This window comes from Macrobrachium nipponense, chromosome 30, assembly GCF_015104395.2.
Source record: "Macrobrachium nipponense isolate FS-2020 chromosome 30, ASM1510439v2, whole genome shotgun sequence".
Taxonomy (NCBI): Eukaryota; Metazoa; Arthropoda; class Malacostraca; order Decapoda; family Palaemonidae; genus Macrobrachium; species Macrobrachium nipponense.
In genome coordinates, this window is record NC_087218.1 from 57,866,658 (window position 1) to 57,876,895 (window position 10,238).

Consider the following 10,238-nt stretch of genomic DNA (forward strand, 5'->3'; position numbering starts at 1 on the left):
CCTTTTCCATTTATTGGATTAGGTTGGTTCCTCCTATTCTGCCTGAAAAGGAAATTTTATTCAGATTCCTCCCTCCTTTTCAATGTGGTTAATCGGACTAGATAAATTATATTAAGGTAATGCTTATTAATATGGAATTTTTGTAATAAAATAAAATAATAATAATACTTACCTGTATATAATTTATCTAGTCCCACCCATCCTACCATGATCTGACTATCACAACTGATTTTCAAGGGAAGGTTGTGTTTGGCAGTGTTGCCAACTGGCAGACAGAAGAAGAGGTAGCAGGGTTGCCAATGTGGTAAATTTTTGGCATGGTTTTTGGGATTTAGGGCTAGATAAATTATACAGGTAAGTATTATTGATATTAATTTTATTATAAAATTCCATAATCAGCACTTTCACTGAAATATTTATTTGAAAAAAGTATACTATGTCAGTTACTTAATTGAAGCCAATATAATTTACAGTAGTGCCTCAGGTTACGAAATTATCCTTTCCAAAGCGGCCATTGTAACCTGATTTTTTTGTATCCAAAACTACGTTTTACCTGTAAATTGCCTGATTCGTTCCAAGCCCTACAAAAACACCACAGTAAATTTTATAATAAAGCTAAATTGACCAATAAATAATGAAATACAACAATTTGGACCATTCAATACCTAACCTAACCGTGACTGTACCTGTAAATAAAGTGTATTAGTGTACAGGGTACAAGAAATACTGTACCCTGTACACTTTACTATGTATGTAGTAAAATGTGGAACCTTACCTTTCGAGTGAGGCGATGTCTGAAAATGGCGACGGAGGAGGAGGACAAATGGCAGAAAACATGAACACTTAACTTTACGAAACATTAAAAAATGGCAGAAAACATTAACACTAAACTTTACGAAACACATTAACAAATGACAGAAAACATTAACACTTCTTGATTATCTCCATCTTCGTTTCCATAGAAAACATCCTCTTCTTTCCGTGAACTTCAGTAACATTCTTGGGACCGATGGCTAATAACATAGGTCATTAAGTTCATACACAACACAATAAAGTAACTTACAGTACAACGAAAGTGAAATCACTAACACGAATTTATGTTAACAAACGAAATACAGTAGTGCCTCAGGATACGAAATTAATCCGTTCCGAAGCGGCCTTCGTAACCTGATTTTCGTATCTCGAACTACGTTTTACATGTAATGCCTAATTTGTTTCCAAGCGCTACAAAAACACCAAAGTAAATTTTATAATAAAGCTATATTGACCAATAAACAATGAAATACAACAATTTGGACCATTCATTACCTAACATAACCTTTATTGTAGTATGTACCTGTAAATAAAGTGTATTAGTGTACATGGTACAAGAAATACTGTACGTACATATATAGTAAAATGTGGAACCTTACCTTTCGAGTGAGGTGATGTCCGAAAGTGGCGACAGAGGAGGAGGACAAATGGCAGAAAACATGAACACTTAACTTTACGAAACACATTAACAAATGGCAGAAAACATTAACACTTCTTGATTATCTCCATCTTCATTCTCCATAGAAAGCATCCTCTTCTTTTTGTGAACTTCAGCAACATTCTTGGGACCAATGGCTAATAACGTAAGTAATTAAGTTCACACATAACACGATAAAGTAACTTACAGTAACAACGAAAGTGAAATCACTATCACGAATTTACGTTAACAAACGAAATATATGTGAACAAACAAATTCCAGTGTTTACGATAATGCTGCCGCTAAAAATGGTCAAGGAACGCCTTTACATAGAGGCTTGATGGGAGAGATGCTGACCAATAGGAGAGCAAGATCTTATGGCAGTGACTAGCATCAGGAACCAATGGGAGAGCGGGAGGATGGTGGCGAGTCTATTGAGTTGGCGCCGCGCCAGTTTTAAAATTGTTCTCGGCAGCCCAGCCGAATCTCGGACTTTACCCTTTCTCAACCTGAATTATTTTCATACTCAGAAGCAAAAAAATCTTTGTCGTCTTTGCCCCTTTTCCGTAATCCGGAATTTTTCGTACGTAGGCGGACTCGTATGTAGAGATTCCACTGTATGTATGAAAATCAGTAAAACTATAAACGGTGGGTACCCGATGAGGCACGAAACAAAGACACATGCTCAAAAGGAAACCCCTGTGCTAATACACGAAAATAATAAATATAAAACATATACACGATTGACAAAACTGCCATCCAAGAAAAGGCAAATAAAGGGTACTGATATACTACTCGGCTCACGAAGTATGGGATAATAGAGCGTAAAAATTTTGTGCAGCTCTCGCAATGGCTATCAAAGGAATGACGTCACTGACGCTACCTTCGCGGTAGCAGGGAAGTGAACCGTAGCACGGCTCCCCTTTTCTAAAAGGTTTTGGTGTGGAAAAGGCTAATTGGAGAGGCGGCTGTGGTAGTGTTTTTCACTCGCCCAGATTCATACCGACACCTTTTTAAAAAAGGGTCGGGTGAGCGAGTCAGAATATTCTGGCATGTCCAATTTAGCAGTTCTCTGGTATTTTAGCAATATTTTACCTTAGAAATAGCGCTAAAGGAACGTATTTCACTGGGCGACACGGCTTCCTCGCCCATAAATAGATTTTTCCTACGTCAAAATCCCTTTATTATTATTATTTTTGTTATTATTATTATTATTATTATTATTATTATTATTATTATTATTATTATTATACTATTAGTATTATTGTTATTATTATTTGCCATAAAAATTCTCTCATCTTGGTAAAAGAGAGAGAGAGCGAGAGAGAGAATTATTAGTGTTATTATTTAATGTTATTCAGTTTACACATAAAAGCTTGAAAACTTATAATTACATAAAAAAAATAAACAAACACTTTTGCAGGGTTTCTCCGGAAATAAAAAATGTTGCGTTTGCCTTTGCGTGTCTGTGGAATAGTATATGATAATTTGTTAGGTTCCAAGGAAAATTTAGCTCTATTGTGAATTCGCACAACTTGAATTTTGCCGATAACCGGTGACTGCCTGTATTAGGAACGACTTACTTAATCCCTTCATTCTGTTTTCTGCTCTGCTGGACTAAACATCGAGTGCTTACAGGCCGTATCAGGGGAGACGATGCTCCCTGCAGCCACTGCTGAAAATTTAAGGGCCTCTAAATTCTTTAGACAGTGGCGTCTAAATACTGCCGTGGATTTCCAAACCCGTACATTTTTTAAGATCCTCAAAGTTCATATTGTGAAACTAGTTATTGAGGTAGTCCACTGCCCGGATATCATGGACGTGAGGGGGACTGAATCCGGATTGGCTTGTTCAATAAAATAAAGGATTTGTTGTCTGATTCCTTTTAAGGAAATGGTTCGCTTTCTCTCTAATAAAAAGAGGACCTGAAGACTTTTCAGGAGTTCTGGCCAGATAAGATTTTAATGTGACAATAGGACACAATGATGAGTCCTGTGTAAGAGGTATAATCTTCCATGGAGCCCACCTGTTTTGTGCGTCTTCATTCTTGGCTAAGAATTTCCGATCTGGGGATAGTAGAACTTCACCCGACGGGAGGAAATCAATGTGATTTGGGTGTCTAGAGAGAGCAGACAGTTCAGATATTCTGGCGCCTGAAGCCAGATTCATTAAGAATAATGTTTTCCTGAGAAGGGTTATATATAAGGGTTATATAGATAGCCATTGTAGGAAGAATAAAGAGCCTTCTTGCTATACCCCCATTTATATTCCATTGCTGTACCAACAGTGGCACTATTCCAACCTAGACTGGCTACAAGGGAATTCTGTATTTTGGTTGGTGTGTCATATGGAGCCCCAGTGACCATAAGGGTAACTTTGTTGGGGACTCACAGCAGCTACCAAATATAGTTTTTCCAGTATCAAGTACTCGTTTGATTCATGCTCAGAGCTGCTAAAACATGTTTGAGTCAATATTTATAGAACCTGCTTTTTCTTACTTATTCCAGAGGTGAAAATGGGCCAGGGTGTTGGGTATTTCGACCAGTAGACGGAACAACAAAGAAGTGCTCCTTTCAGTGGCTCCTAGATACAGACTTGAAAGGCTGGATTCCTCAGTATGTCATTGATCAAGCTCTTACTCATGCCATGGTAGATTTTATAAATTGCATTAGAAATTATGCTCCAGTAATCAAGGGAAAATCCTCAGAAAAGTGCGGCTTTAGGTAGTGTGAACCTACCTTTGTACAAGGTGAGAGCTTGACTGTCATTTGTTATTTGAGTTGATGTAATACACATGAATCAGTGTATTAACATATTGAGAGAGAGACCTCATGATGTTGGAAACGCAATCATTTTTAGGTCCATTGAGTATGATTTATAGTATTATATGCAAATCAGAGAAGCTTTCACAGTACTGTTTAATACAGTAATTAGAATTATGAGTAAGTGCTGCTGTATTGGAGAAGCTGTAATTCATTTTTGTTTGAAGATTGAAAGCCCATTTGTAAAGGCAGTGTCACATGGACAGTTTTTTATACACCATCTTCCAATATCTTGGCACCAATAAGAGCCCAAAGGTGTGTATGTTGCCACAAAGGCAGGTAAGTATCCTACTAGGCAATACACGTCATGATGTAAAAATGTCTTGTTTGATCATTTTGCAAGTGCGAATTGCCATCTTATCCATTTGGCTAAAAACAACTGTTTCCCACATTTTGTAGACTTGGCCAAATGCTAAAACTTAAATTATTGTTTTGCAACAAAGTCATTAAAAAGATCATTTGATCTTAAAAATTTTCATACAGTAACACTGCTAATATTAATTAACTATGTTTGTATTGTGCTAAATTGAATTTTAATGTTGACTTTGAACATACTGGATTAGCCATTCTTCCTGCACAAACAAAGGTCCCAGTCTTTGGCCCCAAGATGATAAGTATACAAGAGACTTCAGTTTTGCCATCACCAATGGCTGTTACATAAAAACTCAGGTGGCAAGATGCAAAATTATGCTAGAAACTGGCCATGTTGCAGTGCCTTAAAGATAGAAATGGAGCTTGGTTGATATTAATTTTATGTTCATACAGTGCTATCTTCAGTGTGATTACAATTAAAGCATAGTTTCACTGAAGGTCTCTGTGACAGAGCTGTGATTATACCTGTTATTCATACCTTCCTTTTACCTTATGCATTATATTTGATATGCAGATTTTTTGTTTGTGTAGATACATTTATTTACATTCCCATTGCTCCCATTACATTATGGTGGCATTTTTTATGGACCCTCCAAATGGGAAATGTATAACCTTTTATAAATATTGCAGTTGAGTAATTTGTTCATATTTCTGTATAAATTTTGTAATATTTGTTGATAAATTTCTACCTCTCACTATCTGTGTGTTTATGTTTTGAGTGTTTGGATATTCTGTAGGTTTGTGAATTGAAAAGACAGTGCCTGTATGATAATCATTGGTGCCAGCTGAAGGTTGTACTATGTTGTTTTTCATTTGAGTTTGAAAATTTTTGATTTTTTATATTGTAATATTAAAAGGCTAAATGGTGATTCACATTCATTGTATAAAGTTGATTGGCAGGCCCCATCTTCTGTAGGCATTTAGTTTACTTTGAACTCATCTACATTCAGCTGTCCTTTAATATTTACTACTTTGAATCCATCTACGTTCAGATTCTTGAATGTAAATATTAAAATTGTTGGTATTTGTCTTTGTAGGTTGCCTCATTATTGAGGCAGAATTAGCCCTATCTTTTATACAAAACCAAAACTGCAAAGTTTGCTCTCTGGTATAATCTAAGACACTTATTGCTTTTGTAGCATACTGTATTGAAGATGTTACGTATAGTATTCAGGAATACCGTGTGTTACAATCAAGGAAACATTTAGTAGGTTAAGCACTCCTTGTCATGAGTATCATGTTTATGATAGATCCTTACTGCCACATTCATTCCTTCTCTTTCGTGTGATTGACGTATGCCATACAGCATAATTTGGATGAACCCACATAATTTTTACAATTCAATTCTAGTCCCTTTTATGCCGTATAATGTGGACTTCACACTACAACCTTTTTGGCCTTCTGCCATAGATAAATCATTATTTGAATTCTAAATGATTGATTATATCTCCTCTTAAGGGGTAGAAAGCAAAAAATTAAATGGTTCTTTTACTGTTTTTAGTGAAGAAAAATATTTCGTGAAAACCAGGAGAAAAGTAACTTTTGTATTTATAGTTTAATTAAGAAATTCTTCCATGGCTATTGGTAGAAGGTATAGTAGAGCAGGTCATCCATGAAGTTGGTTTGTATGAATTTAGGAAAAATGTTGAAATCTGCATTAAGGAATTCCTGTCTGCTTTAAAGTAACGTTTGATCTGTCATACATTAAAAAAGGTTTTCTGGTCAAAGAAATGTTGAGTGAAAACAGATGAATGTACTTGATGTTTGTGTTCCCACACATTTTAAAGGGTATATCCTTCTCAACATTACCTGTATCCAACCCTAATGCAGTGCATACTGTATCCAATCTGAAGCTCTGCTGCTTTTTATTAGATACCACAATATATATTTTTAATTGCTAAAGTGCTTGTTATTTTTAATTATGTAACTTACCCAGTAATTACATAGCTATAAGTTCCACTTATTCGGCAGCTTAAATGAAAAATGTCGTGGATAACACTTCCACTATTGTGTAGGTGACCAGTCCCGCCCACTAGCGGGAGAATAGGAACGACTGTGAGTAGCAAGCTCAGTTTTGTTCCTGCTGTCGTATGGGAAAAACACCTTTGATGGCGACAGCTTGTTCAATATTTTTCTGTTATTTAACTGGGTTTCAGTAGTGTGCATTCCCACTTGAATGCATATTTAGTAACCTTCAATGAAGTCTCAGGATGAGTTTTTACTTGTTTTGTTATCATTCAGTTGTTTCATCAACTGGCCTTTGTTTACGCTTAAAAGTTATCAGTGTATGTTACATCATTCCTCTGGGCTAAACTTTGTATTGTTTTTCCATTTATTTCGATGGAACACACTAGTGCCTTGTACCGTCTGATGCAGAGGCTTCAGTGGTGTGGGCGTCAAATCTCCCACAAGCACCAGAGCATCCATGAGTACTCATAAGTAGTGTCCATGAGCGCCCAGGACCATCCATAAGCACTCAAGAGTGTTCATTAGTGCTCAAAAGCATCCAATGGCGCCCAGGAGTTGTACATAAGCTCCCAAAAGTGTCCATGATTGCCCATGGTCAATATCATTTGCCTAAATTGAAGATCATACAAGAAGAAAATAGACTCCTTCGCTGGACGAATGTGAGGCTGACAAGAAAACACTTAAAAACAATTATAAAATATAAAAAACACCTTATTTTAAAAAACTATAAGAACCTCTGGAGGGATTCAACCCTGTGGAGGGCTGTACATGAACCAAATAAAGGGTATAGTCAGCACACATTATTTTCTCAACTACTACTAGCCATATAATGTTATCCACTTGCTTCCCACTGGGCTTCCTCGCTTCTTCCCATGCCATTGTCAGTTTTGTGGCAGAGTTAGAAATGTTAACCCTGTGATATTGAAGTGTTGTGCAGTGGAGGTGGCTATTCATCCCTCGATTCTCCTAGACAAAAGGTCCTTGTCAGACTCCCATGCACCTGGAAGTCCAAGGGAGGTCAAGGGGTGATACACATGATTAGTCACTCCTTCAGATAAACCTGTTGCTGGTCCCAGTTATTGACAGACAGCCATAGGAAAAGCATCTTACTGGATGTGTAATGGAGGGTGTAGCTTTCCGTCTGTATTGAATTTCCAAACCCAGTCCCCGTCATATTCCCCAAAACCTGGGAGGAGGCATACTGTCAGTCTATGGGGTTCATAGGGGTTTGCCCTACCCCTCAGTTGAACCTGTTGTCTGCAGGTTTTGACAGACAACTATTGAAAAGGAGTCCATATAGTGCGCTTGTCCTGACTTCTTGAGTTATGGATCCTAGTGCTGTGTCTCTGTCAGGTTTTGGCTCCAGGTAACTGCTCTTCAGTTGAGCCTCTATCAGGTTCTTGACAGACAGCCACTAATAAGAGAACTTCATGGAGGTGTAGTGGAAGTGGTGGCTATCCAGCCTGCTGGATGTCCTAGGCTTTAGTCCATGTCATTTTCCCCTTGGGAGGGGACATCCTGACAGTCCAGCAAAGTCCAAAGGGTCTACTGTATAATCGGCCTCTCAGCTGCACCTGTAGCAAATCCCAGATGATGACAGACAACCAGTTGAAAGACACCTTTTCCAGTAATCATTTTTCTTATAGTTCTGATGCTTCAAGCCCGGAACAGAGACGCCAGTGGCGCTTCAGTGACAAATAGCAACCAATGAAAAGGTCGGCATGGATGCATCTAGCATCCCTCAGGTGCCTCCCAAAAAGGCTAAAGAAATGAGACCTTATTGTTGTTCCTGGGATAGTTCAGAGAGTTGTTTTCGATTTATTGTTCTCCCAGAGTCCATTTTTCTCAGTCTGAGTGCCCAATGGCATGATATACAAGACTTAAGGACGGTTCTCGGGTTCCTGAATGCCCTATAGCACCAGTGCACCCATTAGCATCAGAGCTCCCATAGGTGCCAGAGAGCCCACTGGCACCAGAGCATCCATTGGCACCAGAGCACCCATTGCCGTTAGAATGCTCAGTAGTTTGCAGGCAACTGGAGGTTTGGGGACAAACAGTAGTGAACAAGCTCCCAGAGTTTAGTGAGCGCCCAGTAGTGGAGCATACTGCTTCTTCTGAGCCCCCATCAAAGCCCTGGCATCCATTTGCACCAGCACTTACTTCATCTGCTTCTTCAAGTGCTACTTTGACAGTACTGGACCCAGCTTAGGCTCCCATCCAACAGTGTTTGGATGTCATTTTAGGTTTTTCTCAAACCTTCCACTGTCTCTAATGCAGTAGAGGCTCCTTTGTTGCCTGGTTGTCAGCAGGAGAAGAGAGTCAAATCTGGATGAGGCTTCACCTCCTACTGTTTATGCTTCCCTTCGTTTCCTTTTGGAGAACTTCCCAGCCTTCCTAGTGAGTAGTTTATCCTCAGATACAGTTAAATTACCCAATGTGGTGCTATCTACTTTGTAGACTGCTGGTTAGCGGACAAAAGAGAGCAAGGGAAGGCTGCCTTCTGTTTCCCTCTGTACTTATTGAAGAGAAAAACTCATATTACACCATGGTAGAAGCCCCCTCTCTAGCCACATTTGCCTCATTCCAAGGGGACTCTTCAGGTCTTATTGAGCCTACATACAGGTCTGTTTTTCTCAACTGCTAAAGTTTTTTTTTTTTTTTTTTTTTTTGTCAGCCAAGTTTCTAAGAAATCTCACAAGGTGTTTAAAGTGATCAGCTTTTTGGATTGTGCAGTAGGCACTCAAGCAAAGAATATCCAAGATCATCCGTCTATGGCTCTGATCTTTCCTTGGATTTCCTTGCTATTTTTTCTTGTATTGACAGAGCAGTTATGGTGGCTCCCTGGAGTTGGCATCCACCTTAAAAAACATGAACTTTGGTGTTCCTTTACCTTTAAAGGAGTATCTTGAGCTCAGAAGTCATTGCTTTTGTGATCCCCATTAGTTCATGAGTTCCTTTTTCCACCAGCAGTGGTAAGTTGCAAAGAAAGGCAACCCAGGACTCGTTGGTGCAATCTTCAAAACATTCTGTGGAGGTTTCGAACCTGAGTGCTGAAGCCTCTTATGAGGGCTAAAGCCTTTTCCCCTGTAAAACAGTTTTCCTTTTGAGGGGGTAGGTCGCAATTCAAACTGAGAGCAAACGTCCGACTCCCCTCCAAGGCTTTCAAGAAATCACATCCAAACCTCCAAAAAATGATAGGTGTTTTCCCTTTGCAGCAGTAGGAGCTAGCAAACAAGTGAGAAAGGGATCAACCTTACGAGTATCCTCTGGGCTCAACTAAGATGTTCTACTTAGGTCCAGCCTCTTCTGTGGCTTTCAGGCACAATATGTCTCTTACTTCCATTCTGGATCGTCCTACTGAAAGTATAATTGTCCTTTACTAAGGAGTGAAACCAAAACAACTCTCTCTCTTGGCGTCCAACTTGCCTAGAGCCAGATAAAAGTCTGGCTTCCAAAGTAAGGGCTTTACAGTACCTCGAACTTCTAGCTGGTTTGACACCAAGTTTGCCAGATGACAGCTACAATCAGGGGTAAACTTCTGTCTGACACCTGCTATAAAGTCATGTGCCTTGGGCTCATTTGGCTTTCAGCTCACCTAACACCCTATTCATTTTGCGCCGGTTAC

The 10,238-nt window shown here is 38.9% G+C and overlaps 1 long non-coding RNA gene across 1 annotated transcript in view; it reads left to right on the forward strand.

Moving 5' to 3' along the window:
* Window positions 1-9,168, forward strand: part of LOC135202556 (uncharacterized) — a 105,132-nt gene extending 95,964 nt beyond the window's left edge. The window contains exon 2 of the long non-coding RNA XR_010311758.1: window positions 3,959-9,168. This is a non-coding gene — a long non-coding RNA (uncharacterized LOC135202556). The remainder of the gene's footprint in view (window positions 1-3,958) is intronic.
* Window positions 9,169-10,238: the final 1,070 nt, after the last annotated feature.